General features: G+C 38.4%; 1 protein-coding gene and 1 pseudogene across 2 annotated transcripts in view; both read left to right on the forward strand.

The window, feature by feature from the left end:
• Positions 1-26,706, forward strand: part of MLLT3 (MLLT3 super elongation complex subunit) — a 285,375-nt gene that overhangs the window by 121,094 nt on the left and 137,575 nt on the right. The window lies entirely within an intron of this gene.
• On the forward strand, positions 11,357-11,422 carry LOC131813432 (U4 spliceosomal RNA; annotated as a pseudogene).

Here is a 26,706-nt window from a genome sequence, read left to right on the forward strand (position 1 = left end):
TACCGTCTTGGGACATTTTCCCAGTCAACAAATCTAGTACTTCCTTTAATGATTTTAATTAGACGTATTGGAGACCTGCCAAGAAAGAAGAGTATGTATCATCAACTTTAGGAAGCCAAGATCTTTGAAAAGGGTTAAGCATTTTAATGACAGTGTTTTTAGGATATTTACATAGGCCAGTTTGTAGATATGGAAACCAATTTGTCTTGGGAACCCTCCTCATTACAATTTTTAAAAAAAATTTATTTTTTCTTATTATCTTTCCATCAGATCGGCTCATTCATCCCTACACCCCCTGTAGCCTCTACCGCCTTAATTCTTTGTGAGGCAGAGAGAAAAGAGGAGTTTATTTAATATACTTTTGTGGAATAGTGTTCACTTTGTTACTTCCTTTCATTCATAAGTGATGTCTTGGAATCTTTTCCATTTTTTCTGATGCTTTGTTGTCCAAAAATATATGTCTGTCCTCTCCTTCCTAAAAAGATGCATAACATGAAATAAGCCCTTTGTGCTAAAAAGTTTAAACACTTTTTACCAAAGTACCTTGGTTACCTTGCTGCCTTTGAATTTGATAATGAGGACTGGCAGGGCATTCATATGGTTAGTTCTTTCAAGAATGCTTTTCTGTCTAAATCTGGGATCAACAATGTCCATTCATTGTTCCTTTGATCTTTATGTTTTGCAGACTTACCTGGCAATCTAGTTTCTCTCATGGAAAACTGGGCATTTGCCTTTTTCCTTTACTACTTATAAACTTGAATTTGAGCCTTCTTTTACCCAATTTCATTTAAGGAGAACAGGTCTTTTAGAAGCTCTTTGAAAGACTCAGATTCCCCCACCACCCGCTTTTATTTTCCTGGAAGATTTTATTTATTTTTGCGAGAGGGAGAGAGCACGAGTGGTGGAGGGAGGGGTTGAGGGAGAAGCAGACTCTCCACTGAGCAGGGAGCCAGATATGGGAATTGATTCCAGGACCCTGGGATCATGACCTGAGCCAAAGGCAAATGCCTAACCTGCTGAGCCACCCAGGGACCCTGAAAGAATCAGATTCTGTTTTTTTATTTTTATTTTTATTTTTTTTTTTAAGATTTTTATTTATTTATTTGACAGAGAGAAATCACAAGTAGTCGGAGAAGCAGGCAGAGAGAGAGAGGGAAGCAGGCTCCCTGCTGAGCAGAGAGCCCGATGCGGGACTCGATCCCAGGACCCTGAGATCATGACCTGAGCTGAAGGCAGCGGCTTAACCCACTGAGCCACCCAGGCGCCCCGTGTTTTGTTTTTTAAATAAAAGTCAGATCTTTGCCCACCATGGGGCTTGAACTCATGACCCCAAGATCAAGTGTGTCACATGCTCCATCGACTGAGCCAACCAGGCACCTCTGTGTATTGATTTTTTGAAACTATTTTTAAAAGTTATCCATGTTATCTAAATAAGTTAAAAGCATTATTTATTTAATATGTTGAGGAGGTTATCATTCTTTCTGTGATCATTAGTCTGTAATCAAAAGAGGGATTAGTACTCTTTATTTAGAGTCTTCTAAATTCTTGACAATTTTTCAATTTTCTTTTAATTGTTTTACATTGTTCAGTTTGTCTTATAGTTTGCCAGATTGGTGATTAATTTTCCTTAAAGATTTTATTTGAGAGCAAGAGCATGTACACTAACGGGGGTGGGGGGCAGAGGGAGGGGAGAAGCAGGCTTACCGTGGAGCAGGGAGCCTGATGCGGGGCTCTAGCCCAGGACCCTGAGATCCTGACCTGAGCCAAAGGCAGGTGCTTAACTAACTGGGCCACCCAGGTACCCCATGATTATTGATTTTTTTTAAAATTGTAAAATACACATAGTGTAAAATTTCATTTCCACTGTTGTGAAGTACGCAGTTCGGTGGCATTAAGCACATATACATTGTTGCATAACTTTGTCCACATCCATCTCCAGAACTTTTCCGTCTTCCCAAACCTAAGGTCTTTATGCAGGGAAACAATAACTCCCCTTTCCTTTCCCCCTGCTTCTCCTGGCAACCACCATTCTACTTTCTGTCTCTATGAATTTGACTTAATTGATTTGTTTTTATAATGTTTACCTTAACAAAACATTTATCCTTCTAAGGTGTGAGTGGAGGGTATGGTCTGGGGACAGGGAGGAAGATTTGATTTATAGGTATCAGATTAAATTTACTGCCTAGGGAATTAATAAGTAACCTTTACCTGTGTTGTGTATTTGATTTTTTTTTTTTTTTTATCTGCAGGATTTGAACACTGGGAATATATGAATATTACTTGCCTTTAAAATGCTATGTCTTTGAAGAAAAGAAAATAAAGCTTTGAACTTTGAGTTATGGGCTTTGCTGATATTCATCTCTCTTAAATATATATATTTTTTCAATTTGGCTTTTCTTCAGATCATTTTACTTCCCATCTTGAATGTTTAGTCTATGACTCCTAGAGTTCAATGGGAATAATTCCTTGTTTTTTTTAGACAGCTAATGTCTTGATTTTTGACATAGATATGCCTCACATGCCACAAAATTGTTTTGAAATTAGTTTGATAAGAGTGAGATGTTCATAAATTATACCATTTGGGTTGTGGATATTTTGCCTGATAACTACATTACTGGTACAGACTGACCGTTTTCCTAGGTTGGGGGAATGGTTCTCTTTTTCATTGCACGAAGATGGAAGTTTTCCTGAATGATACTGATTAGGGAATATAAAGCAATTTTCTGGGTTTTGGGAAAGCATGGCTTGAGTTCAAAACTGGTTAGGTTGTTTGTCTTTTCAGGAGTGGCTGTAAGCTTCTCCAAAGGCAGGATGGTTCATTCATTTTGTAAACAATCGAGTGATACGTTGGCTATGAATAGAATTCCATTCCAGTAGTGAAGGTCCTATGATTTTCCTAAACAGCAGCAAGTTTTTAGCCTTGGATAGACAGAGTTAAAGGTAACTAGAGACCACAGTTTCTCCCCTTCGTTCCTTACCTGTGGGAGACCAGGAGAGCAGCTGGAAGATGAGGCAGGGGACCTCGTAGTACAAACTAGTTCTTTCTGGAAACTTTAAGCACCAGCTTCAGCATCTTATCAGCTAATGTCTTTTCTGCCATGATTTTAGGTAATAAGTCTAGACAAATATGGATCCACTCACACACATATGCCCCCCCCCTTGTTTTTCCTTGTTCTGATTCAGTAATTCTGTTTTAGAATCGCAGCATCAAACAGTCATTAGCCACGCCACATTTCTATAACATTTCTTTTTTTTTTTTTTTTTTTTTAAGATTTAATTTATTTATTTGACAGACTGAGATCACAAGTAGGCAGAGAGGAGGAAGCAGGCTCCCTGCTGAGCAGAGAGCCTGATGCGGGGCTCGATCCCAGGGCCCTGGGATCATGACCTGAGCCGAAGGCAGAGGCTTTAACCCACTGAGCCACCCAGGCGCCCCTCTATAACATTTCTCAAGTGAGGGTGGTTTTGTTGTCATTACAGAATGCCTAGTGAGTTCTTATTTACTCCAGATTCCTCTCTATTCCAGTCTTCTATTAATCAACAAATGCTGATACACAGAGACAGTGAAACTTCCGTTCCTTGCCTTTGGGGCATAAACCAGCTGGTGGAGGCCCTTAGACCTCCCCTGGAAGAGGGAGTGTGCAGGGCTCTCCTACAGTAATGACCGCTCTTCCTGACAGTTCAAAGTTTCGTAAAGGTGGGCCGTGATCTAGCCCTTGAAGAATAAGTCAAAAGATTTATTGCCATGTACCTGATACCAATTTGCGTTGTAGGAGTGTGACGTTATTTTATTTTCAATTCTTTGCCAATCTTCTAGAAATACTGCCTTTTGACCCCCCCCCCTTTTAAACTAGCGAGTTGGACTATCGTTTCATATATTTATTTACTACTCACTCCTTGGAGGGTTGCCGGTTAGCGGGCTTCCTCCATTTCTCTCATTTATTGTCATGACTGCTTTTTGTTCGTGTTAGCATATAGAAGACAGGATGTTTGTTGGAATTGTGGTAAAGGTATAGATTGATTTATGGGAAATTAACCTTTTTTTGTCATATTCCATCTTCCCTACCGAAGAGCATGCTGTAGTTTTTCGTTTATTCAGGTGTCCTAGCTCTCTCGATAAAGTGATAGAGCTTTATTTATGGGTAATATGTGTTTTGAGTTTGTTAAGTTTTTGTAGCTTTTGTAAATGGAGCCCTTTTGTTCCATTGTATTTCGGAAGTTGTTATTCCAGAATGTGATTATTGTACTCTGGAGAAAAGCTATATATATATTTTTTGTGTGTTACCTTGTTTCTGGAGATTCTTTTGATTCCAGTACTTTTTCAGTGAACTTTCTGTGTTTTTTCCAAATAGTAATTTTCTACAAGTTAATTACGTATGGATCATCTTTGTTTGTTATATTTATTATATGCGCTGGGGGTTTCAAAACAGTTTTGAATCATGCTGGCATTAGTGGTCATTCTTGTTGAATGCTACAAGAGTTCAGTGAAAATATTTTGGCAAACAAAAAAGGAGAGCTCAACACTTGAATAGAACTGATGACAGACAAAAATGCGTTTTAGGAAATGTATGATTAACTATGGCTTGTGTGTGAAGGAAGTGTTACTTTATGGCTGAGAATGATATGTACACTTGTGCAAGCGTCTACTATTATTTTATCATTATTTTGGCAATTGTGTATTGATGTGTTCTACAGATCTAGTGCACATTTTAGATCAGGTGAAATCTGTTTGCACAGCACAATTACAATTAATGACACTGATTTATTTGTCATTAAAAAATCTAAAAATACTGTCCTTATTTTTAAGTCCCACTCCAGGGGGAAATCATTGTTAAGTTTGTTGTTTACCCTTCTAGTCTTTTCTGTAGATATTTAATCACTCTGTGTACACACACTCACGTCTGCATGTGTTTATATATTCTTTCACAAAAACAGGATAATTTAGAGCAGAAAGTGTAGTAACTTCTTAGAAACTTAGCAGTAAAATATATTGTGCATCTCTTTTTATGTGATTGATGATTTTAAATGTCTTGGCTTAGTGTTCTGTACTACATTATTATGGTCGTAACATTTCATAGCTATTTTTGGAGCATATGAGAAATAAGCAGGTGAAAGTATATCACAGCAAATAACTTACTTGAGAATAGGAGGTATTGTTTAGGTTTCCTTATTTATATAAATCAACTGTTAGGAGCCAGTTAGTGAAAAACTGTCTTAAAATCATGTGTGAGATATATATTTCCCTAAGAGAATTTTACCAATTACAAGCAATTTAGATATGTAAAATCCAGTCATTAACTCAAGTCATAAATATGCTTTTTGCTTTAAAAATCTGATTAAGAAAAATACAGATTTTGTACCAGGGGTCTTACAAGTTTGATTCGTATTTTCAAAGACCTTTGCCATACTCCTTATCTTTTGAAAATATTTAACTGAGTTCAGGATGTGAGTGTGATTATATAATTATTGTTTTCTGGGTCATAGTGTTCTTATGTTCACAATTTGTTTTCAGAATATCATTAAATGTTTTGAATACTTGGGGTAAGTACCATACTAGGTCCTGGCAGTACTAAGCAGAATTAAAGGGGAAAAAAGGGGGGGGGTTCTTTTTATAGATTTTATAGGTTACAGACTAGTAGGGGACCAGAGAAGCAGATTTCAAGTGCACTAAAATGTTGCTTATATATAGGATATGGAGGGGAAATTTATAATTTGGGGAGAGGGGCACTTATGAAGAAGATTCTGAATGGGGAAGACAGGAAAGAGAAGTACTTTGGGGATTGAGTTTTAAAAGATGAGTGAGTTTCTCCCAGGCAGGTGGGTAATTAGGAAAGTCTCACAGTGCTCTGAGGGCATAAAAGCCAAAAGAATAGAAACCTTTCTGGTTCTGTGAGCTGTAGGCAGTCAGGTGTGTCCATTGAGGAAGCATTATGCAATGGAGACCTTCCTCCAGCTCAGCAGTACAGGGTCATGGTGGTAGAATGACTGTTCTGTGTTCGCAAACAAGAGTGGAAAGTTAAAGGAATAAGGTGGAGAGCATGGGGGAGAATGTATTAGAATTCTGCCATGATAGCTTCTTCATGAAAACTTCGAAGAGGCCTAAATGGAAAATACAGTGACACCAGAAGGAAAAGTTGAGGGCCCCTGGGAGGCTCAGTTAGTAAACGTCCGACTCTTGATTTCAGCTCAGGTCATGATCTCGGGGTTGTGGGAGGGAGCCCCACGTCAGGCTCTGCGCTCAGAGAGGCGTCTCCTTGCCGTAGTCTCTCTCTCTCCCTCTCGCTCTCCCCCCTCTCTAAAATAAATACCCCCCCCAACCTTCCTTGATAAGATTTCTCCCAAAGATCAGTTGGCTGGATTGCCCTTTTGTGCACACCATCTTGAGCCAAATCTTTTATGATACGTTCATATGCCTGTGAATAATCAATCAACTACAATGATATTATTGTTGTGTTTCATAGATGGTGAGATCTGCATTTTAATATCTTTGAAGCTGGGGATATGTCTGGTAGTAGGATTTTTTCTGGCTGTATTTTCTTCTTTGTGTGGCATACAATAATGTTGAATCTGTTTATGATCAATGGCATCTTACACTTGAAATACATTAATATTTCGCTGATTGTCATTTAAAAAATCATGTGTATTATTTTTAAATTAAGTTTTCTATTTTAATCTCCTTGTGGTTAATGTAGTGTTATATTAGTTTCAGGTGTGTAATACCATCTTCCAACAATCCTGTATTCCTCAGTGCTCACCATGATGAATGTACTCTTACTCCCCATCGCCTGTTTCACTCATCACTGCACCCACCCCACCTCTAGTAACCATCAATTTGTTCTCTTCTAGTTAAGAGTCTGTTACTTGGATTGTGTCTCTCCCCCAAGCCACCTCTATTTATTTTGTTACTTAAATTCCACATAGGAGTGAAATCATATGGTACTTTCTCTGACTTATTTTGCATAACCTTATACTCTATAGTTCTATTCATGTAGTTGTAGATAATAAGGCTTCATTCTTTTTTTATGACTGAGTAGTATTCTGTTATATATACATGCCATATCTTTATCCATTCCTCTGTTGATGGACACTTGGGCTGCTTCCATAATTTGGCTGTTGTGAATAATGCTGCAGTAAGCACAAGTGTGCGTGTATTTCTTTGAATTTTTTTTTCAAATTTTTGGATAAATGTTGATTAGTACAATTAATGGATCATAGGGTTGTTCTATTTGTAACTTTTTGAGGAACCTCCATACTGTTTTCCACAGGGGCTGCATCAGTTTGCATTCCTACCAGCAGTGCACAAGGGTTCCTTTTCCTCCACATCCTTGATAACCCTTGTTTCTTGTGTTTTTGATTTTAATCCTTTTGACAGGTTTGAGGTGATAGCTCCTTGTAGTTTTGATTTGCATTTCCCTGATGACGAGTGATGTTGAGCATCTTTCCATGTGTCTTGGCCATCTGCGTATGTCTTCCTTGGAAAAATGTTTGTTCATGTCTTCTGCCTATTTTTTCATTGGAAATTGGATTTTTTGGGTTTTTTTTTTTTTTTTGTCTTATATCCATTCTTTATATATTTTGGATACTAACCCTTTATTGGGTATGTAATTTGTAAATATCTTCTCTCATTCAGTAGGTTGTCTTTTAGTTTCGTTGGTTGTTTCCTTTGCTGTGCAGAAGCTTTTTATTTTGTTATTGTCCCAATAGTTTATTTTTGGTTTTGTTTCCCTTGCCTGAAGAGATATATCTAGAAAGATGTTGCTACAGTCGATGTCAGAAAAATTACCGCTATGCTCTCTCTAGGATTTTTATGGTTTCAGGTATCAGATTTTGGTCCTTAATCTACTTGAGCTTATTTTTATCTATGGTCTGAGAAAGTGGTCCAGTTTCATTCTTTTGCATGTAGCTATTTGTTCAGTTTTTCTAACACCATTTGTTGAAAAGACTATTTTTTCCCACTCAGTGTTCTTGCCTCCTTTGTCGAAGATTTATTGACCATATAATTATGGGTTTGTTTCTGGGTTTTCTGTTCTGTCCCATTGATCTATTTGTCCATTTTTGTGCTAGTCCCATACTGTTTTGATCACTGTAGTTTTGGAATAAAACTTGAAGTCTGGGATTGTGATACCTTCAGTTTTATATTTCTTTTTCAAGATTGCTGTGGCTATTTGAGGTCTTTTGTGTATGCATATGTATTTTCTTTTTTTTTTTTTTAAGTTTTTTTTTTTTTTTAAGATTTTATTTATTTATTTGACAGAGAGAAATTACAAGTACACTGAGAGGCAGGCAGAGAGAGAGAGAAGGAAGCAGGCTCCCTGCTGAGCAGAGAGCCCGATGCGGGACTCGATCCCAGGACCCTGAGATCATGACCCGAGCCGAAGGCAGCGGCCCAACCACTGAGCCACCCAGGCGCCCCTGCATATGTATTTTCTACTTTTAAAAATTGTGATTATCTGCAGTGATACATGAGTATCTGTGGTGGTATGTCACTGAACATTTCTGATCATTGCTGCAATACAGATTACAGAGTTTGGAACGGTCATTTTGCTTTTAGGGTCTGACATGATTTATGGTTGTTGCCCTCTAATTGTCTGTTTCTTTTTTTTTTACAACTTTTTTTTGTGTCTGAGGAAGCCGTGACTGCTTGTCATTTGGCAGTTCCCATACTCAGCAGCTGAGTAGTCAGGTATAATAATTCTAAGATCAACAGAGACAATTGAAGGTGGGGTGAGGCAAGAGGGTAGGTCTGTTTTTTAGGTTTTAAACAGTCAAGAGGTGTAATATAATGTGTTAAACACAATTAGTATTGGAAACAATAGGAATAAGTAAATGGCAAGGACAGATGTTTGGTGTCCCCCATTATGAGAAGGGTTTATTACCTGAGAAATAAATGCACAGTCATTGGAATTCCTCTCGGATAAAAATAATAAAATGAAACCACTCCTTTAATGCCTCTTATACTAATTATCTTCTTAGTCAATAAGCATTCTCCTCTTTGGGACTTAAGAGAGCTCTCTGTAGTTTTATGATAATCTATTGTTAAACCTCCTGACTGGTAATAGGTAAGGAATTCCTAATGTTCATATACCGCCTCTTAAATTCAGCAGTGACTAAGATAGGGAAATAGAGGATGTTATGATAGAGAGTCTAGATTTCTTAGGTTGGTCAATAAAGGTCTAAACAGGCATCTAGAGGAATCTGTAGAATTGGTTAAACTGGACAGGATAAGAGAAGACTGAATTTGGAGTACGTTTCTTCAACACATGTAGGTTGGAGGTTTTAGATGTCAGAGGCTTTTAGCCTCTGGAAGCGGGATGTCCTCAGCTGTAGATGGTGAAGAGTTGGGAGAGGCCAATACTGTATTGTCAAGGTAATAAGGTAAAATTAGGAGCTGAAATTTCAAAAGGCATTGTTTAATAAAATCTTTTGCATTCATGTGTCCTCTCTTACATATTAAGGGCGTTGTTTTCTTGTTTGCACAATAAAGTGGAGACCTACTCGTTGGAACTTGTCTAATTCAAAGTTAGTACTGAAATTTCTAAGGAAAAAAATATCCAGAATAGTACAAAGTTGTATGTTGTCCAAAACTAGAGTAAAAATGGACATATAATTCCTTGATGTGGAAATGAAAAGATCTCGAAATATGTGAATCCTAATATATGATTGACAATAGCCTAAAATGATGAAATGAGAATAAGCTGCAGCAGGAGGGACTTAGGTGAGAAGTAAGTAACTATTTCCTGAAATACGGAACTCTAGAAATGATGCCAGTTGAGGAAGGCATTTAAAAAGGCCTTCTCTGCATAATTTTAAGAAGCCATTAAGTTCTTATTTATTTGGATTGGCTTTAAGGTGTGGTCATCTTGAATTAGAGAGAGGTGTTTTGAATGACTTCCTTGTTCCTTCTGGCCCTAGAGTTGAATACACTTTTGAATGACAGTTTGCCAGTTTGATTCTAGTGGTGAAATTGTAGGAAAGTTAACCAGATGAGGCTGTGAAAGAACATGTGGTGAGGATTTGGCTCACCACAGTTATTTTAATGGACAGCCAACTCTTTCCCCATACCGGTGGCTCTGTAGTATCCATAATCTCTTTTTTTGAATCATGTCCTCATGTGAGTAATAACCCTTTAAATCATTTCCTTTTGTGTTTCTGTCCTTTAACTGAGTAGAAAACCTTCCATCACCCTGGCAGTGACAGGAAGACGTCAAGACCTGGTTCTCTGAAGTTGTCACTACTTGGTGACCACAGTGTGATCTGGCCCAAATCAGTGACAATGCACATTTTTTAGTGCTAAGGAAGGAACTTTTCTTTTGTTTGACTGAAGGAAAAAAATTCTGCTTTAGCTCTTCAGACAGTCTTGACTTTGCTAAGTAGCTTGTAGCCTCTTTGAAGTAAAAGTGAAGTAACTGAATTTTCTCCAGTGCTCCATGACTAGGAAGTGGGAGGAATTCTTAACTGGCAATATGTTGTTGAAAGAAGGATCTACAGGATGTTGAGCTGGGGTGGGCGGTGGTGGGAGTGGGTAGAGAGCAATTTGATTCCTACTCGCCGTAGGCATCTCACAGTGACATCAGGGATGGCAAAATCAGGTAATGGTGGAATGAGAGGCTATTCCTCAGGTATCTCAAATTAAATTGTTGCAGGTCCGAGGTCTTTCAGATTCCTGAGGAAAATAGGAAAATGGCTGTTGTGACACCATTTGGGGAATTAAATCAAGAAGTGCCCAAGAGTCTGAGATGGAAATTTAGCCAATTTCGCTGTTTCAGCTGTGTGACTGAAATACATAGTTTCCCCATTAGGAAAAATATATGGATATTCCATTTCCTCAGAATTGCCCTTTGAGAGTTCATCAAGGAAAGCTTGGTGTTCAGTAGCAGGTGACTGGCAATAGTTTGCTCCTTCTGATTCTCTTCTTCCTTTAGGTTCTTGAATCACAAGTAAGTTTTTACCAATAATACTTTTCAAGGCTTACCTTTAGGAATATCTATTAAATACCTCTTCTGAAACCCACTGTGATCTTGTGTGAGTGTGTGTGTGAGAGTGTGTGTGTGTGTGTGTGTCTGTGTTACCCCTGCACCTTGCCACTGCTGCTGACACTATAATCATTTATTTACAAGCCTGTTCTTCAAACAGAGTCATCTGCTCTGGCTGTCTTTGTATTTGTAGCACCTAGCACTTAATAAATAGGCGGTTAGTAGAGAACTTATTGAGCATCTGCTGTCTACACATCACTACATGAGGCATTCTGAGATCTTAAATGGGTTCTTATTTCTAGAAGGGTAGGAAGGTTTATCCAGTGATTTAGTGCATGAATCCTTTGTGAATTAAGCAGTCATCTTTCTGATTCCATTGGGCTAGCTTTGTGCAGTGGCAGTATCGCAGCCAATGAGGTTTATCTGAGGTGCAATTATTGCTAGTTGATTCTGTTGGGCTGTACTGAAATGCACTTGTGTCTTAAAGAGTCAAATGGCCCTGAAGTGCCCAGCCCATAGGGTGAGGCTGCCTCGCCAACATAGAGGAAAAGGAATCCTGACCCTCTTGGCAGAGGCAGGTCAGCAGTAGACTGGCTCTGTCATTCCACCATTGTGGAGTTTCCAGATGGAAATTTGTCTTTGCTCAAGTCAACCTGGCGATTACTCAAGTGGTTCAGTTTGCATGGAGGGAAACTTCCAGAACTGGAAGCACTAAGATGAAAGGCAAGGAGCCAGGAGTGAAAGCAGTGGAGGCCTTGTCCCGGGGTAGTGGAGGCGTCGTTTCCCATGCTTATGTATTTCTGGGTCCCCTTTCTTTGAAGACGTAGGAAGGATTAAAATGGAAAGGCCCCAGTATGCCCCAACAACAGGTTTGTGGCCTATGATTTGGCTGTCATGGAAGCAGCAACAGTTGTTTGTGCTAACTTATGATTTTATTTTAGCTCTCATATTTTTTCATCTACATTTTGCTTGCTTTGTTGTCTTAAATCTACTTTCCAAAGACGGAGGCAGGGGGAGAGAAGATCCAGGGTTTGGCAAAGGAAGGGAGCAGATAAAATACCTTTTGTATTTGTAGAAAGGACTGCACCTTGTTACAGGCTGCGATATTTTCACATTTTATGTTTTCGGGACACCGGAAGCTTAACTCAGTACTGCGGAAGTATTGTGTCACAGTGATAGGCTTTAGATAATTTCTACTTATATTTGCACATAATTTATCCTGTGTATTGTAGGTATTACAGCACTGTTCAAAGTTATAGGAATTAAACCATTGTGGTACATTATTTCTCTGAAAAATATTTCACAAATTTATTCAAATTTGGTTCTGTCCACAGATGAATATTGTTATCTCTGTGACATTTCAGATGTGGATTTTGATAACTGTGTACTTCCAATGCCTTTACCTTTCAAAACAGTGTTATTCACAGCATCCCCAGAAAGCAAGCTAGGGCAGATTACTACCCAAGTCAAGCTAAGGAAACTGAGTCACAGAAAAGTTGTGACATAGCCTGAAATGTCATACTTATTCAGTTAGGGCGACGCAGAACTTTAAACCGAAGTACCTGACTTCTCTAAGCTTTATTCCTCTTGCTCTCTCTGAACTGCTAGCTTTGAGTCAAATAGGTTAACTCTTCCCAGGGGAAGGTCTCAGCTAATTTGAAAACCTTCTGGTTTCTTTTTCAGGATTTGTTTGAGGCAGGGACAGGGGATCATCTGTATTCCCTCTTGTAAAATACAACAACAATAATAATAATGATGATGTTACAGGAAAAAAAGCTCTTTTGTAGATGTAAAGAGACACCAACAGCAGTAACAACATAAAAAGCAAATGAATTAGGGAATAGTTGTGCTTAAAATCACCCTTCACAGTAATTGCCTTGGGGTGTAAGTACAAAGTTAAAAACTTTCATAAGAAATTTAAAAGCATATAAAGAGCCAGCAACTCCCTCCCCCCAACCTCCCCAAACAGCCAACAGCATTATGTCATATTAGAATATTAAATTTACGGAGGAAACCATTTTAAGCAGTTTCTTCCAGATGAGCCATCCCCCCACCCCCACCCCCTCAGTAATTAAAGAGATCCCTCATGTTAGGAGTAACAGAGAAAACAAATTCAGGCCCTGCCAGATGAGGGCAGACCAGGATCTCTTTAATCCAGAGTCTTCAAATCCAAACCGTCATGAGGTGCTGTCAATCTCTTCCTTCATAGTCTCTGAAGTTCATTGGCACAGCTGTTGTTCCCCTCGGAGCCCTCTGTGGAGCGTGGGTTCAGAGTTCCTAGAGATGGGACTGTGCCTCTGCAGAAGCCAGCCCTCCCCCCTTCCCTCCAGGTGCTTGCACAAACACAGCCTTATTTCTAAGTGCAACTAGACTGTGAAGTAAGTAGGAGTCACTCACCACACAGGAGGAGAGCTGAGAGATTAAAGTGACTTGCCCCCGTCATAGCTATTACGTGGTGGATTTAGAATGGACACCTGGTCGTCTTATTCCCGGAGTTGTGTCTTAACTGCAGTGAAAGTTTGAGGCGGAAGGGAAGCCGAGGTCACTCTGATCCTAGACTGGTAGGGCTTCGTGAGACCATGATGGGTAGTTGGAGATGTCCCTTGACAGAGTACGGTGTCACACCCCGCAGTTCACCAGCCATAATTCTGCATCCTATTTCTGGCTTACTTTCAAGAGGTGTGTGTCTGTCAGTGGGCCGATGGTTATTGAGCACCTGTTCTGTGTTGGGTATGGTGCTCGGCCCCGAGTCCTGTGCTTTCACAGAACCCACCTCCCCTCTCCTCTGCGCACCTGTTCAGTGAGAGCCAGCACTGTTTATAGAGCCCTGCAGGCACGGCCAAGTACATCACGTTAACTTCAGTTCACATATATGAGCTAGAGGCGTGAGGGGCTGCCCCCGAGTGCATTGCTACCAGTGTGGAGGGAATGCCAGATCTCCAGCAGGCTGCTGGAACCACAGCCATATTCACTCAGCTCTGGGGCAGGGCTGAGGGTGTCCTTGTATTTGAGCAAGGCTGTGTTTCTCTGGATCCAGCCCGGATGATGACTGGACTTCTTCCTTGGGCAGTTGTAAATAGGGGATAAAGTTGACAAAGGCTAGAACAGAAGCACTCCCTCTGCTACTCACTTAAAACAAAACAAAAACAAAAAACCAACAACAACAAATTGTAACTGTTTTACAGGTTAGTAATCTATGAAACATACAGTCAGAGAAAATATTCCTTTTTCTTTGGGATTTTCTTTGTAGCTTTTCTATCCCCATGATTGCTCATCTAATTTTAGGGTAAAAGTGAGCTTGGAGATACAACGCACGACACTGGGATTCGTTCCTCTCAGCGCATCATTGAATGGGACGGCGGAGGCTGGAAGACACCAGCTCCAGCCCTCATTTTATAGAAGGAACTGAGTCCTGGGGAGAAAGGATGTTGCTCTGCTTGGACCTTGGGTCCCAGAGCAGGGAAGAGAGGGGGCGTTTCGGAGGGGTTTCTCCTGTCCTCTTTTATCTTCCTTTATGCTCAGGTTGGTGGTCAGCTTCAGTTCTGGGGATGGCTTCCATGTTGGAGAGGTCTGCTTTCAAAGACTTTAACTGGGTCTGTGAGACTACATCAGGGTCTGTAGCCCACTGCCTTTGTAACCCAGAACCTCTGTTTCCCATTCTCTCTCAAATACTACTTTAAAACAAATGAAAAAAACAAAACAAAACAAAACAAAAACAAAGCATAAGCACCTTGTGAGTTGATTGCCTGAAAGAGAAAAAAAAAAGGCTTTGAGATTTCCTATGATGACTGATGGAACAAACCTTGAAGTCAACACATTAGACTTTTTCATTTTTGTTCCAGTTTTCTCCTCACAAATAGAAGAATTTAATAAGAAAGGAACCCATGGTTCCAAAACAAATAGGGTCTAAGTCCAAGACATCTAAAGCTTGTGTGGAATCCCTCCGGCATTTATTCCACTAGGCCCCAGGGAAGGGAGGAGACAAAAGTCCATATCCCTGTTGTAGTCAGAGTTGGTTCAATTAAAGGTGAAACTGTCTGTCAGACTATTTATAGCATGTTTATAACATGATGGAAAAAACAAAAGACCATAGGTTTTGAAGCCCGGCCTTTATTCACAGATAGTAAAGACTTTTTGTTTTAAAGGATAGATTCCCTAACATGCTCTATAGTAATTGGTAAGAATTTAAACCATGATATGTTAGCTAATTTGGTAATTGTTATCCTATTCATTATTAACAATTTGTGTTTCATGTTGAGAAGTTAAGGAAATGTCAGTCTTTTTTTTTTTTTTAATTTATTTTATTTATTTGACAGAGATAGACACAGTGAGAGAGGGAACCAAGCAGGGGGAGTGGGAGAGAGAGAAGCAGGCTTCCCTTCAAGCAGAGAGCTGGATGCGGGGCTCGATCCCAGGACCCCGGGATTATGACCTGAGCCGAAGGCAGACGTTTAACTATTGAGCCACCCAGATACCCCAAGGAAATGTCAGTCTTTACGATGAAGACATGACTAATTTTTAGATAGAAATAGAGGGGCTTCAGGATATTGTCTTAGAATGTAAAATATTTTTCATTTTAAATACTTAGAAAATTGGGTTTCATTGGCATTTCCAAGGAATTTCAACCAGGTAGGATATGATTAATAGAGCTTCCAATATAATTCTGTGAACTTTTCATTGAATTTTTGCTTTATAGCTATATATTATCACTTATTCTAGCCCCCATCTCCTTGCTTTTGAATTAAGGTACCATCACTTTATTTTATTTTTTTTTTATTTTTATTTTTTTTTAAATTTTTTTTATTTTTTTTTTAAAGATTTTATTTATTTATCAGAGAGAGAGGGGGGGAGAGAGCGAGCACAGGCAGACAGAATGGCAGGCAGAGGCAGAGGGAGAAGCAGGTTCCCTGCTGAGCAAGGAGTCCGATGTGGGACCCGATCCCAGGACGCTGGGATCATGACCTGAGCCGAAGGCAGCTGCCTAACCAACTGAGCCACCCAGGCGTCCCCCATCACTTTATTTTAAAGGTATAAATTCATTGGGGGTTTTGGGGATACTATTTTACAAGTGACTGCTGCTTTAACTTATATTTGCATAATAAAGGAGGAATGAGGTATGCTGAAGTCTACAAAGAAACTTTGCTACATGACGTATTTGACTCTGAGATTCATTCATCAAAGTAAAGTTGCTGTCTTGAGGGCTCTGTGTGGAGGGTGGGGTGAGCCTGGTGGTGGGTATTACGGAGGGCACGTATTGCGTGAAGCATTGGGTGTGGTGCATAAAGGATGAATTTTGGAACACTGATAAAAATAAATAAATAAAAGTAGAAATTTAAAAAAAAAAGTATTTCTCTGATTTGGGTCTTTCTAGCTTGTTTAGAAAACAAACCCACCGACTTGCCTTTTTAGTTCTCCTAGAGAAGATGGCACAAAACCATGAGAGTGTATAGCAGTTTTCCCTTCTGTTTTGTTAGCCTTATTTATCACGAGGCCTTTTATCCAGAAATGTCTTCCCCAAATAGCAGCATTTAATGTTGGAATAGTCATTTCCTAACTGTTTTTGGAATACTTAGGAAATTTTTTAGGTAGCATTCTCTTACTTGCTATTTAGGAAAATAAGCACTAGCGAAATGTGTAGTTTGCTCCAGTAGGACAGTTTTGTTGCTAACTGAAATAACACTCTGACTGATCACTTTACTGGTATGGCTGTCTTCACCCCATCAAAATCAAGTACCTATATTTTGGAGAAGGACTCAATTTTGGTGGATTGGTAGCCTTCATATTTAGGTCATACCAAATTCCTGGAAAATATAGGTAATGTAAATCAAAGCAATGAAAGTCAAGTGTGATTTTGTCATAAAGCTAAAATGAAAATGGTGGCTTCCATTCCTGACTCAAGGACTTTTTTTTTTTTTTTAAAGATTTTATTTATTTATTTGACAGAGAGAGATCACAAGTAGGCAGAAAGGCAGGTAGAGAGAGAAAGAGAGAGAGAGAGAGGAGGAAGCAGGCTCCCTGCTGATGTGGGACTCGATCCCAGGATCCTGAGATCATGACCTGAGCCGAAGGCAGTGGCTTAACCCACTGAGCCACCCAGGCGCCCATGACTCAAGGACTTTGAGCCAGGTTTTTGTTTTTGTTTTTGTTTTTAAATAAATGAGCCAAGCACCATATTTGATCAACTGTAAATGGTGTATTTCTGATCCTGTTGGATTGTCTTTAATATGCACGACTCATTTTAATATAGCAGTCTAATAGTAGCAGGTTGTATGAAATTGTTTAAAATACATTAACACATTCTTGCATATTTCTTAACCAGAGACCATTTGTGCTTTTTTAATACAACAGTTCAGAATTTGAAATTATACCATCAAGTTAATAAAATTCAGGCTTGTTTCTAGGAGGGGAGATTTGATGTGAATCTCTGTAAAAATTTGTAAAGAGTTAGTGGTATGTGATGTTGCTTTTTAAAGGTAGATTACTGAGGAATATCTGTTTAGCTGCACTCTTTCACATTATAAAAAGTTACTGTAGAAAACATAGCCATTACCAATCAAATAGTTGGCATTTCTGCTGTGTTTGAATTTTTGCTTTCTGGACTGCCTTCCCATCAGCACAAATAACTTCACCTTGAGCCTTAAGGTTGTATAAATCACACCGACCTTTAAAATGCATGAATCAACTCTTAAGGCAATGGATTCTTCATTCTTTCTGTTCCTTTTCTCTTGCCATTGCTTTATAATGTCAAGTAGCCTTAAAGCTTTGGCTTGATAAGTGGACATTATAATAGGCTCATAGTCTTTTGGTGAATTCATAGAATCAAGTTATTCTAGGTCAGCCACAAGTCTTGGGTATTGACTTATGACAATAAAGTCCTCCATTGGCAAGAACACTGTTCTCAGCACCTATCAACTATTTGAAAATATTCAACGAGTCCAGATGGGATTTAGAATCGAAATATTTAGAAGATTTTCTTGCAAATGCGTATGTTTATTTAAAGTGCTTTTCATGGTCGCTGCCTTCAGAATCCCTTTACAAGCTGTGGAAGAAAATTGCTTTCAATAAATTAGAGTCCTAGGACATATATTTGGTCTGCTTTGATTCCCTTTTTGGTCAAAGTGCTTGTAGGGCACTATCTTCTTGAGCTAACAACTAGATCAGAGAGGAGGCTGGCTGTATGTAGGATGAATTGGAATCAGGATGGCATAGAAGCTAAGATGTGATGCTCAGGGTCTTTGCTGAATGAAGGCAGAAGCTTTGAGGGGTAGACTGAGGCTTGTAGCATATGAGTGAGGACATTCATGCACAGGAACAGACTGACAAGTTACAGCAGGTCTGTTTATAAGCAAGGACTTGACAAATAATTGACTTAGTATACTAAATATTATTTGTGGGCCAGCTAGTCGTTGAAAATGAAAGTACTCACAACTGCATTTGGACTTTAATATCTACTGAAAGCTAATTGTTAAGGTGTTCTAGTCTTCTAAATTTAGCTAGCATTTACATAATAACAGATGCAAGCTCTTTATCACTCCTCCAAACCCCCTCCTCCAGTGTACTCACTCACTCAACCCATTTATTTAAGTAGGTAGTTATAAAAGTTTCTGCGTGGTCTGGAGTTTAAGTTACTGAAGAATCTTTTGTTTCTAATCAGTCTAATAATTAAAAAGAGTTATAGAAATAATGTCAGGGTCCTCAGAAATGATATATTGCAAGTCTGGGAGCCAAGAGACAGAAAAAGATACTCCCGGCCAACACTTACAAATCAGAAGCAGCTGCAGCAAGGTCAGAGTCCCCGTGTGTCAAGGGGCTGGTTATTTTATCATCAGTGAAAGAAATCGACTTTGTTCCATGTTTCTAGGCATTTGACACTTCTATTGGGCATCATCTCTAGCCTTCTAGGAACAGATGTCAAGAATGTGGTACAATAAATTCTACTTACGCAATGACTAGAAAGTACAGTAGTAATTTGCAAGTTGCACAATAATTATTTATGTATTGTGCTTCATCGTTGTACACGGGCCAGGCTTTGAGTCTGTTACTGTTATAGAGCCTGAAGCTACTTTGCTCTTTGAGTTTATTAGCACAGTTGGGTTTTTTGGCCTTTTTTTTTTTTTTTTTTTTTTAAAGGATTATGGTTTTCATAGCAGTGACATTATGGGATTGCTGTGTTCTTGACATTTCTTATGGGAAAAGTTTGCATATTATCTGGTGGATTATGCTTGAATTTTGGATCCAGTTCCTTCCTATTCCTTGCCGACCAATGAAAAGCAACTTGTTTAGCCTCTGATGTTTAGAAAGTTCTTCTGTGACCATGTCCATATTTTCCTGGCAGGGTCTGCTTGAGCAGTAAACAGATGTACCTTTTGTGCTATTATCACATGAAGAGCCATAAGCTTACTCTAGAGCATTTTATTTGTTTTATTGTTCATTCTGTTTTTTTTTTTTTCTTTTTCCAAATACAGTTGGTGAAATTAGGTGTTACAACAATTTCTGTATTATTAAAATAGTGTTAGAAAAAATTTGGGGGGGGGGAGCAATTGTATACATACATTCCTTCAGTCCTTTCAAAAATAGTGATGTCTTAGAAAATGGTGGAATTTATGGGTTGAAGGAGGTACCTTACCCAGTTGGTGGAGGAAGAAACAGCTTGTTAACTGAAGCAATGAAAAAAAACTGAATCCCAGAAAGAGCCACTCTGCTTGGATGAGGATTAGTATATGAGAGCATCTCTAGGGCTGCAGCTCTCACACTTAAGCAGGCATCAGAATCCCCTGAAAGATTTGGGATAACAGATTGTTGGGGCTTACCTACCCTAGTGTTTCTGCTTCAAGAGGACTGGGGTAGGGACGGAGAATTGGCATTTCTCATGAGTTGCCCAGGTGATGTCTCACATGGCTGATCCAAGGACAACGGCTCTAGTAAAATTAAACTAATGGAGTCTTAGCTATGGTTTTGATTTTTTTTCTTCTTTCTTCTTCTTCCCCCTCCCCTCCATCCTCTCCTTTCTCCTCTCCGTCCTCCCTTCATCCCTGTATCCCTCCTCTCCTCCTTTCCCTCCCTCCCTCCCACCTCTCTTCCTCCTCCTCCTCCTCCTCTTCTTCCTCCTCCTCCTTCTGTTTCAGTGGTAGTAACACCACAGAGAAGGGACAGAATTAAACTTTGTTAGTGAGGGTGTCTGACTTTTGGTTGACTAGAAGAAGATTGAATTGTCATTAAGTTGCTGAACTCATATTAAGGAAATATTATGTTTAGAACTTATTTCTAAATTTGGTTTACTTTGTATTATAGATTATAAATGGTTATTCTTTTAACAAGAACTGCTATCTTCAAAACATGCATGTGGTTTCGCTATGGTTAGTTTAACCATAGATGTTTGTTCCATCCAGAAAATGAACTATTGCTACTAGATGGGGCACTTTGATTTAATGGTACAACCTGGGGATAGGTGGGGAAAGGGGCTTAGTTTTTAGTTGGGCTCTAAAATATCTGGATCCAAAAATACCTAACTATGATTTCTTTGAGGGTAAGTGTTTATTTTATTCATGCTTGTATTTTTAGTCCTGGTGTGTAATAAGCACAATGTTTGTGAGTGACTAGCACTGTACTTGTTTTGCAGATAATTAGGTAGTGATGCTGGGTATCACAGAAGATTAACCTACCCCACAAAAATCCATTAGTGACTTGAAAAATTTGCTTACTAGCTTATTAATATAGTTTATGTTACCTCAAGAAATATAAGGCAAATGAAAATCCTAATAGAATTGAAAAATATTAGGGTTTTTAATATCAACAGAAATCTCTAGAAACATACATTTTGGTAGCCATAACACATTATCTAAATGAAGCTGGGATTAAAAGCCATGGAGTGAGGACAGAAGTGTTAAACTGAAATACAAAGTCCTAGTAAACCGTATTTGTCAAAGAAACTTACAAATTTAGATTGTTAATTTAATCTTAATAGTTTAGCAGAATCGTGTTATCCTAATCTTTTTTCCGCAGTCTTCATTTTCCTTTCTTTATTGGTAATGGGGCATAGTATCCACATCCCTAAGACTCCTATATCTGTAAAATGGTGGGAGGTGTTCTTAAGGGTGGGGACGATGTTTTTAATGTCTTAACACCTACCTCTTGGTTAGTCAGAAATTTTGGCTAAATGGCATCTTTTCTTTGACTCCATTTAGTGGAAGTATGCATAACTGTTGGCAAAATAGTCATGTGTTAAGACTAATGTTTGGTAGGAATTTAGCATTTAGAAAATGATTTTCTTGTAACATACCTAAAATACTACCCTGGATGTGCACGATGCTTTCTGTTATTTTAGGGATAGAAGAATCTGGGGTAGAAAGAAGTTATGTAACACGCCTAAAGTTAGTCACTTGAGCTAGGAAATGTCAGAGCCAGGCAGAGAACACAGATTTGCTAGCTCTAAATCTGGTTTCTCTTACAGAACTCAACTATGAACATACTGGTTCCCCACCCATTGGACAATGTGTATAGTGGAAGGTATACATAAGTGATACCAGTTTTCCTTGACTTTCAAATATTTCAAAGTCTAGAAACCTTGCTCTTCTCTGAATTTCTCTGAACTTCATTCAGCATCACCTTCTTGTTTTAAACAATTTTTTATTAGAGTAAGAATTTTCGTATTTGGGTTTTTTTTGGGGGGGGAGGGAGGTGGAAAAATGAGAAGACAAATAATAAGCGCAAAGAAGAAAGTAACTTTTCATCCAAGCATTCAGCACAGAGTGCTGGGCACAGAAGCCATTAATAAGTATCTATTGATTGAATGCCAGGAATTAGCTCCCTGACCTCTGGGTAAATTGCTTAAGTTGTCATATTCCATCTGTAAAAACCGGGTGGCTGGCAGGGATCTTGGGCTACTTATTTCCTTATGTTATGGATTTATGTGACATCAGCGATCTTTCAGGGACTTGGTGAAAGGTGTTAAATAAATCATACCTTTATTATTATCTCTAAGGAGGACATTATTTGAAATTTTCTGTCTTTAAATATCTTACTGCTCCTTATCCTAAGGAGGAAAGAAAATGACTTCTTTGGAGTATATGGTACATGTTTATCTGGAGGGGTAACAGTATGTATGAGAGCGGTTGTATTTATTTATAAATAAATTATCATTATGAAACACTTAAAAACTTCTTCCTGTGATATTTCAAGTTATATTGTTTAGTTTCCGCCCTCCCTGACCCCAGACTACGGTCAAATGGACTCAGAGTTTCTCAGCATTTCTTCATGAAAATAGAATTACAAGGAAAAGGAATTACTAAAGTAGGAAAAGCTTGCTTGATTTCTTTGTAGTCTTTTTCTGGTTGATTGTGTTTGCTCCATGGGCATGATACAAACATGTATTAATTCACACAGTTTACTTAGTTCACTTAGATGCTATCCTAATTAGATGTTATTGTCCAAAAAATTTGACCATATGGAAGAGAAACTAAATTAGACAGTGGGTTTTCTACATATAGGATATGAAAGCACATGAGGAGAATGACTTTTATAAAACACAGATGTACCTGTTGTCTTTTTTTTTAATTGAGATTTTATTTATTTATTTGACAGGAAGAGACACAGGGAGATAGGGAATACAAGCAGGGAGAGTAGGAGAGGGAGAAGCAGGCTCCCCACCGAGCAGGGAGCCCGATGCCATGTGATGCGATGTGGGACTCGATCCCAGTACCCTGGGATCATGACTTGAGCTGAAGGCAGATGCTTAACAACTGAGCTACCCAGGCATCCCAGATGTACCTGTTGTCTTATGATAAATTTAAGTAAACCAGATTTTTCTCCAGATGGGATTTTAATGCTTCTAAAATATTTACAAGCGTGATAAACAACTTTTCTTTTTCCTATTGTTTTAGTACTATTTTATGCCTCACCCAGATTTTCTATTAGCTGAGTTAATGTTTCCATTGTGTAGGTAGTAGTTTACATGGAGTGAGATACATTCATCCATTTAATTAGATCCCCTGTTAGAATGGGCTGAGACTGGTGGCCGGACATTGAAGTCAATAAACAGGAAGACTACTCTGGAAACATAAATTGCTAGTTTACCCTTTGTAAACTTCATCTTTTTTATATATATATATGAATTAGGTTATAATAGAATTCCACACCAAAAAAAATGAACTGAAAGTCTCTTAGCAAAATTTATATTTTATTGATATTTGATATTTAATAATTCTAGGGTTAATTTTAAAAGTGTGATATTAATGATTTTACTGGGTAGTTTTGCGTGCAAGTTTCATTAGTTTCATAAGAGGAGTGGTTCCCTGTAAAGTTGGTTTGGGAACACAGCTCACCTTCATTCAGTTTTATAATTTATCTTTCAGAACTGACTCAGTGAAAGTTACCATGATCACACTTTAAGAGGAAGAATTTTTCTTCTGATTTACACTGAATGAATGAACATTAGCTAGCTCTTCAGGTTAGGGTCTTAATTATTCTCTTGTTTGACCTTTGCCTGTAACATTTGGTTTGAGTTGTGTTCTTCTCTTTGACTTTAAGATTCAGCCACTGGCAGGAGCCTTATTTAATCTTTCTATTGAGCTGTTTCATCTCCTTGAATAAGGCATAAACCTATTCATCAACCTATCTTTCATATGGGCATGCTGTTCTGGAATACTATTAAGATTGAGTGCATTGTGGCAGGGTGCATTCCATTTAAAAAGCAATGTAATATGTTTCAGTGTGATTAAGAACAAGAGTGTTACAAGTGTAATATATAGTAAAATCATAACACTCAAGGGCTTTTTACATAATGTGCTATTCCTAATGCGCAAACAGTTGATTTAATTTTTTACTTTAGCTTTCTAAGAGCATGATGTTTCTCATAAATGCTGCCAGTATGTTCTGATCTTTCATTCCTTAATACTTGAGTTGATCTGCTGCTATAACTAAATTATATCAAGTTCCTGAGGAATCAAATTTCTAGTTTGATTTATACATGTAAAACAGGGTCCTACTCAGTGGATTTAATCTGACTTCCTAATTGAAATGGAAACAAGAAGATGAAAATCTAATTTATAGAAAAAAAATTTTTTTTTTTTTGGTATGGGACAGCCTCTGTTAAGGAAATTAAATATTCACTTATGTCTTGGTCTAATACAAATAAACTAATCCATTAAGAAAGAGGCTTTAGGGGCGCCTGGGTGGCTCACTAGGTTAAAGCCTCTGCCTTCAGCTCAGGTCATGATCTCAGGGTCCTGGGATCGAGCCTGGCATCCTGCTCTCTGCTCTGCAGGGAGCCTGCTTCCTCCTCTCTCTGACTGCCTCTCTGCCTATTTGTAATCTTTGTCTGTTGAATAATAAATAAAATCTTTAAAAAAAAAAAAAAAAGAAAGAGGCTTTACCAGGAGACATTTAAAAAAAAATTGTGTGATTCCAAATCTGTTTTGGTTTTCTTGTTCTTTTGTTTGTTTTGTTCTAGTTTCCTGATTGTGTTATAGCAGATGAGATGTTTAACCAGTGGATGGTTTGTATTTAAGCACTGATACTAAAGAGGACAGTGCAGTTGCCTTCTGGTTCAGATAGAAGTCACACATTAGGACTTGTCATTGGAATACTAGAATTTTAAATGTAGAAGCCACCTCTGAAGTGGAATGGCTCTTTATGTGACTGAGAAGGCCATGAGTGAGTGGTCAGAGGGACTCTCCAAAGGTCATATGGTGAGGTTGTGGTGGAAATGGCGCCAGAATCATGCCTCTTGATTCCTTGCCAGTTTTTCGTTGGCTACATCACAGTGCTCAAATTCAGATTACATTTGTGTTTTCTTTTCTTTTTCCCTCTCTCCCTCCCTCCCTTCCTTTCTTTTAGATTTTATTTATTTATTTGACAAAGAGAGCATGCATAAGCAGGGGGAGCAGCAAGCAGAGGGAGAGGGAGAAGCAGGCTCCCCGTGGAGCAGGGAGCCGGACCTGGGGATCCATTCCAAGATCCTGGGATCATGACCTGAGCTGAAAGAAGGCAGACACTTAACCAACTGAGCCATTCAGGCGCCCCTCCATTTGTATTTTCTATTTGTTTGTTTAATTGCAGTGTCTTTGTTTTGCTGTTTTGTAATACACAACCTTGGAAGCTTTATTTACTGCTTTTTTTCCCCACAGTATGTCCTAACTAGAGCATTATGAGTTTGAAGTGGGCAGACATTGTGGACCGAATGCTACTACTTTTAGTGGTGGATTGAGCTGAAAGAATTCCAAAAAGAAGAATATTTTCTTTTTTTTTTTCATTTATCTTTGTTGAGATCTCTAAGGCCAACAATAAAACCAGGACTAAGAATGTTTAGTTAAACTGGTTGTAAATATGTATATTTAAATTATATTTGTTTTTTTGGGGGGGGGGGCAGATTTTTGCAACAGTCCAAAATAAGTTCTCTACTGTTTACAGTTTGAATTTGATTGCTGTTAGATAACTGGATGATTTCTAGTTTCCAGAAAGTGTCTGAAGCTTTTTGGGGATTATCTCATTTATGTCTTTAGCTGGATGCTCTCTTAAAGCTTAAGGAGCTGTATGATGTAGGTAATCACGTTAGCTCCATTTTTATAACCAGGGGAACACAGTGTATTACGTGAGGATCCAAGGTGGGATCTGAACCAAGGGCTTCTTCTTAAAAGCTCTGGTTGACCATTAAGCTCTGCCTCCACATCACAGACAATTTCTTCCACAAACTCTGCTGTTGTGAAACTAAATCTGGTTTAAGTTAGTAAACACTTTTATGATTCATACACTAAGCTTCCTCCTCTTTTTTCATACTCCATCCAAATTTTCCTCACTTCCCATTCTCCTTGGTTTATTCGGAGCAGTGGTTCGTGTGCCTTGTGCCTTATTTGGATACCTTCTTTCTGTTCTCAAAAGAGTAAGTGATTCTCTCTTATTTCCAAATGAGATTAAAGCTGCTAGTCATTGGCTCCCAAATTCTTTACTAATATCCAGTGTTTTTTTTTTAACCTTCCCCTTAGAAAACTATGTTTATTGGGTATCTCAAGATCGAAAGGAACCATGAAGAAATACTAATTCAGCTACTCATCTAGTGGAGGGTGTCTCATGCACTCCAGCTTGTACTTTAATCTTTTCCTCATAAGCTTTTTCTAGAATCATTCTCACTCATTGCAGTGTTCTTTCTTCCTGGTTTTGGGGGCACTGTCATACCTGCTTTCTTTAGACAAGCCTAAATTAAACCAATGACTGATTCTCTCTGCTGCTCCCTGATTTGTCCCCTAAGCTTTTCAGTTTGCGAGTTCTTATCTAGAATTCTGGCTATTAATAGTTTTTGTGTTGGTTCTGATTTCTCTTTCATTTATATTGATACTGTTTCTTCCTCTAAGTAATTCCTGGGTTTCAGAGACCATGAGAGGTACCATGGAGTTAGCACTGCATTTGTTAATCAGAAGGTATTTTGTAAAATTTGACCTACAAAGAAAAGTAGGAGCTGTTTTTATCCTGTTCCTGTCTCTTTCTATTTAGCCCAAAGACATGTTAGAGCTACAAATCAAACTGAGAAATCAATGTAGCCCACTTTCATAGTCAGTGTAGGCAGAAAATAGTAGATCACACCATGGATCATAAGAGCAAGCAAAAAAAAAAAAAAAAAAAAAAAACAAAAACCACCAAAAAACAAAAAAACTCTAAAAGATTTACTTTAATGATATAGGTTAATTTTTATTTACTTTTGAACATTAATATCAGATTTTATGTTTATACTTCCTTTTTTCCC

The sequence above is a fragment of the Mustela lutreola genome, chromosome 12 (assembly GCF_030435805.1).
Source record: "Mustela lutreola isolate mMusLut2 chromosome 12, mMusLut2.pri, whole genome shotgun sequence".
Taxonomy (NCBI): domain Eukaryota; kingdom Metazoa; phylum Chordata; class Mammalia; order Carnivora; family Mustelidae; genus Mustela; species Mustela lutreola.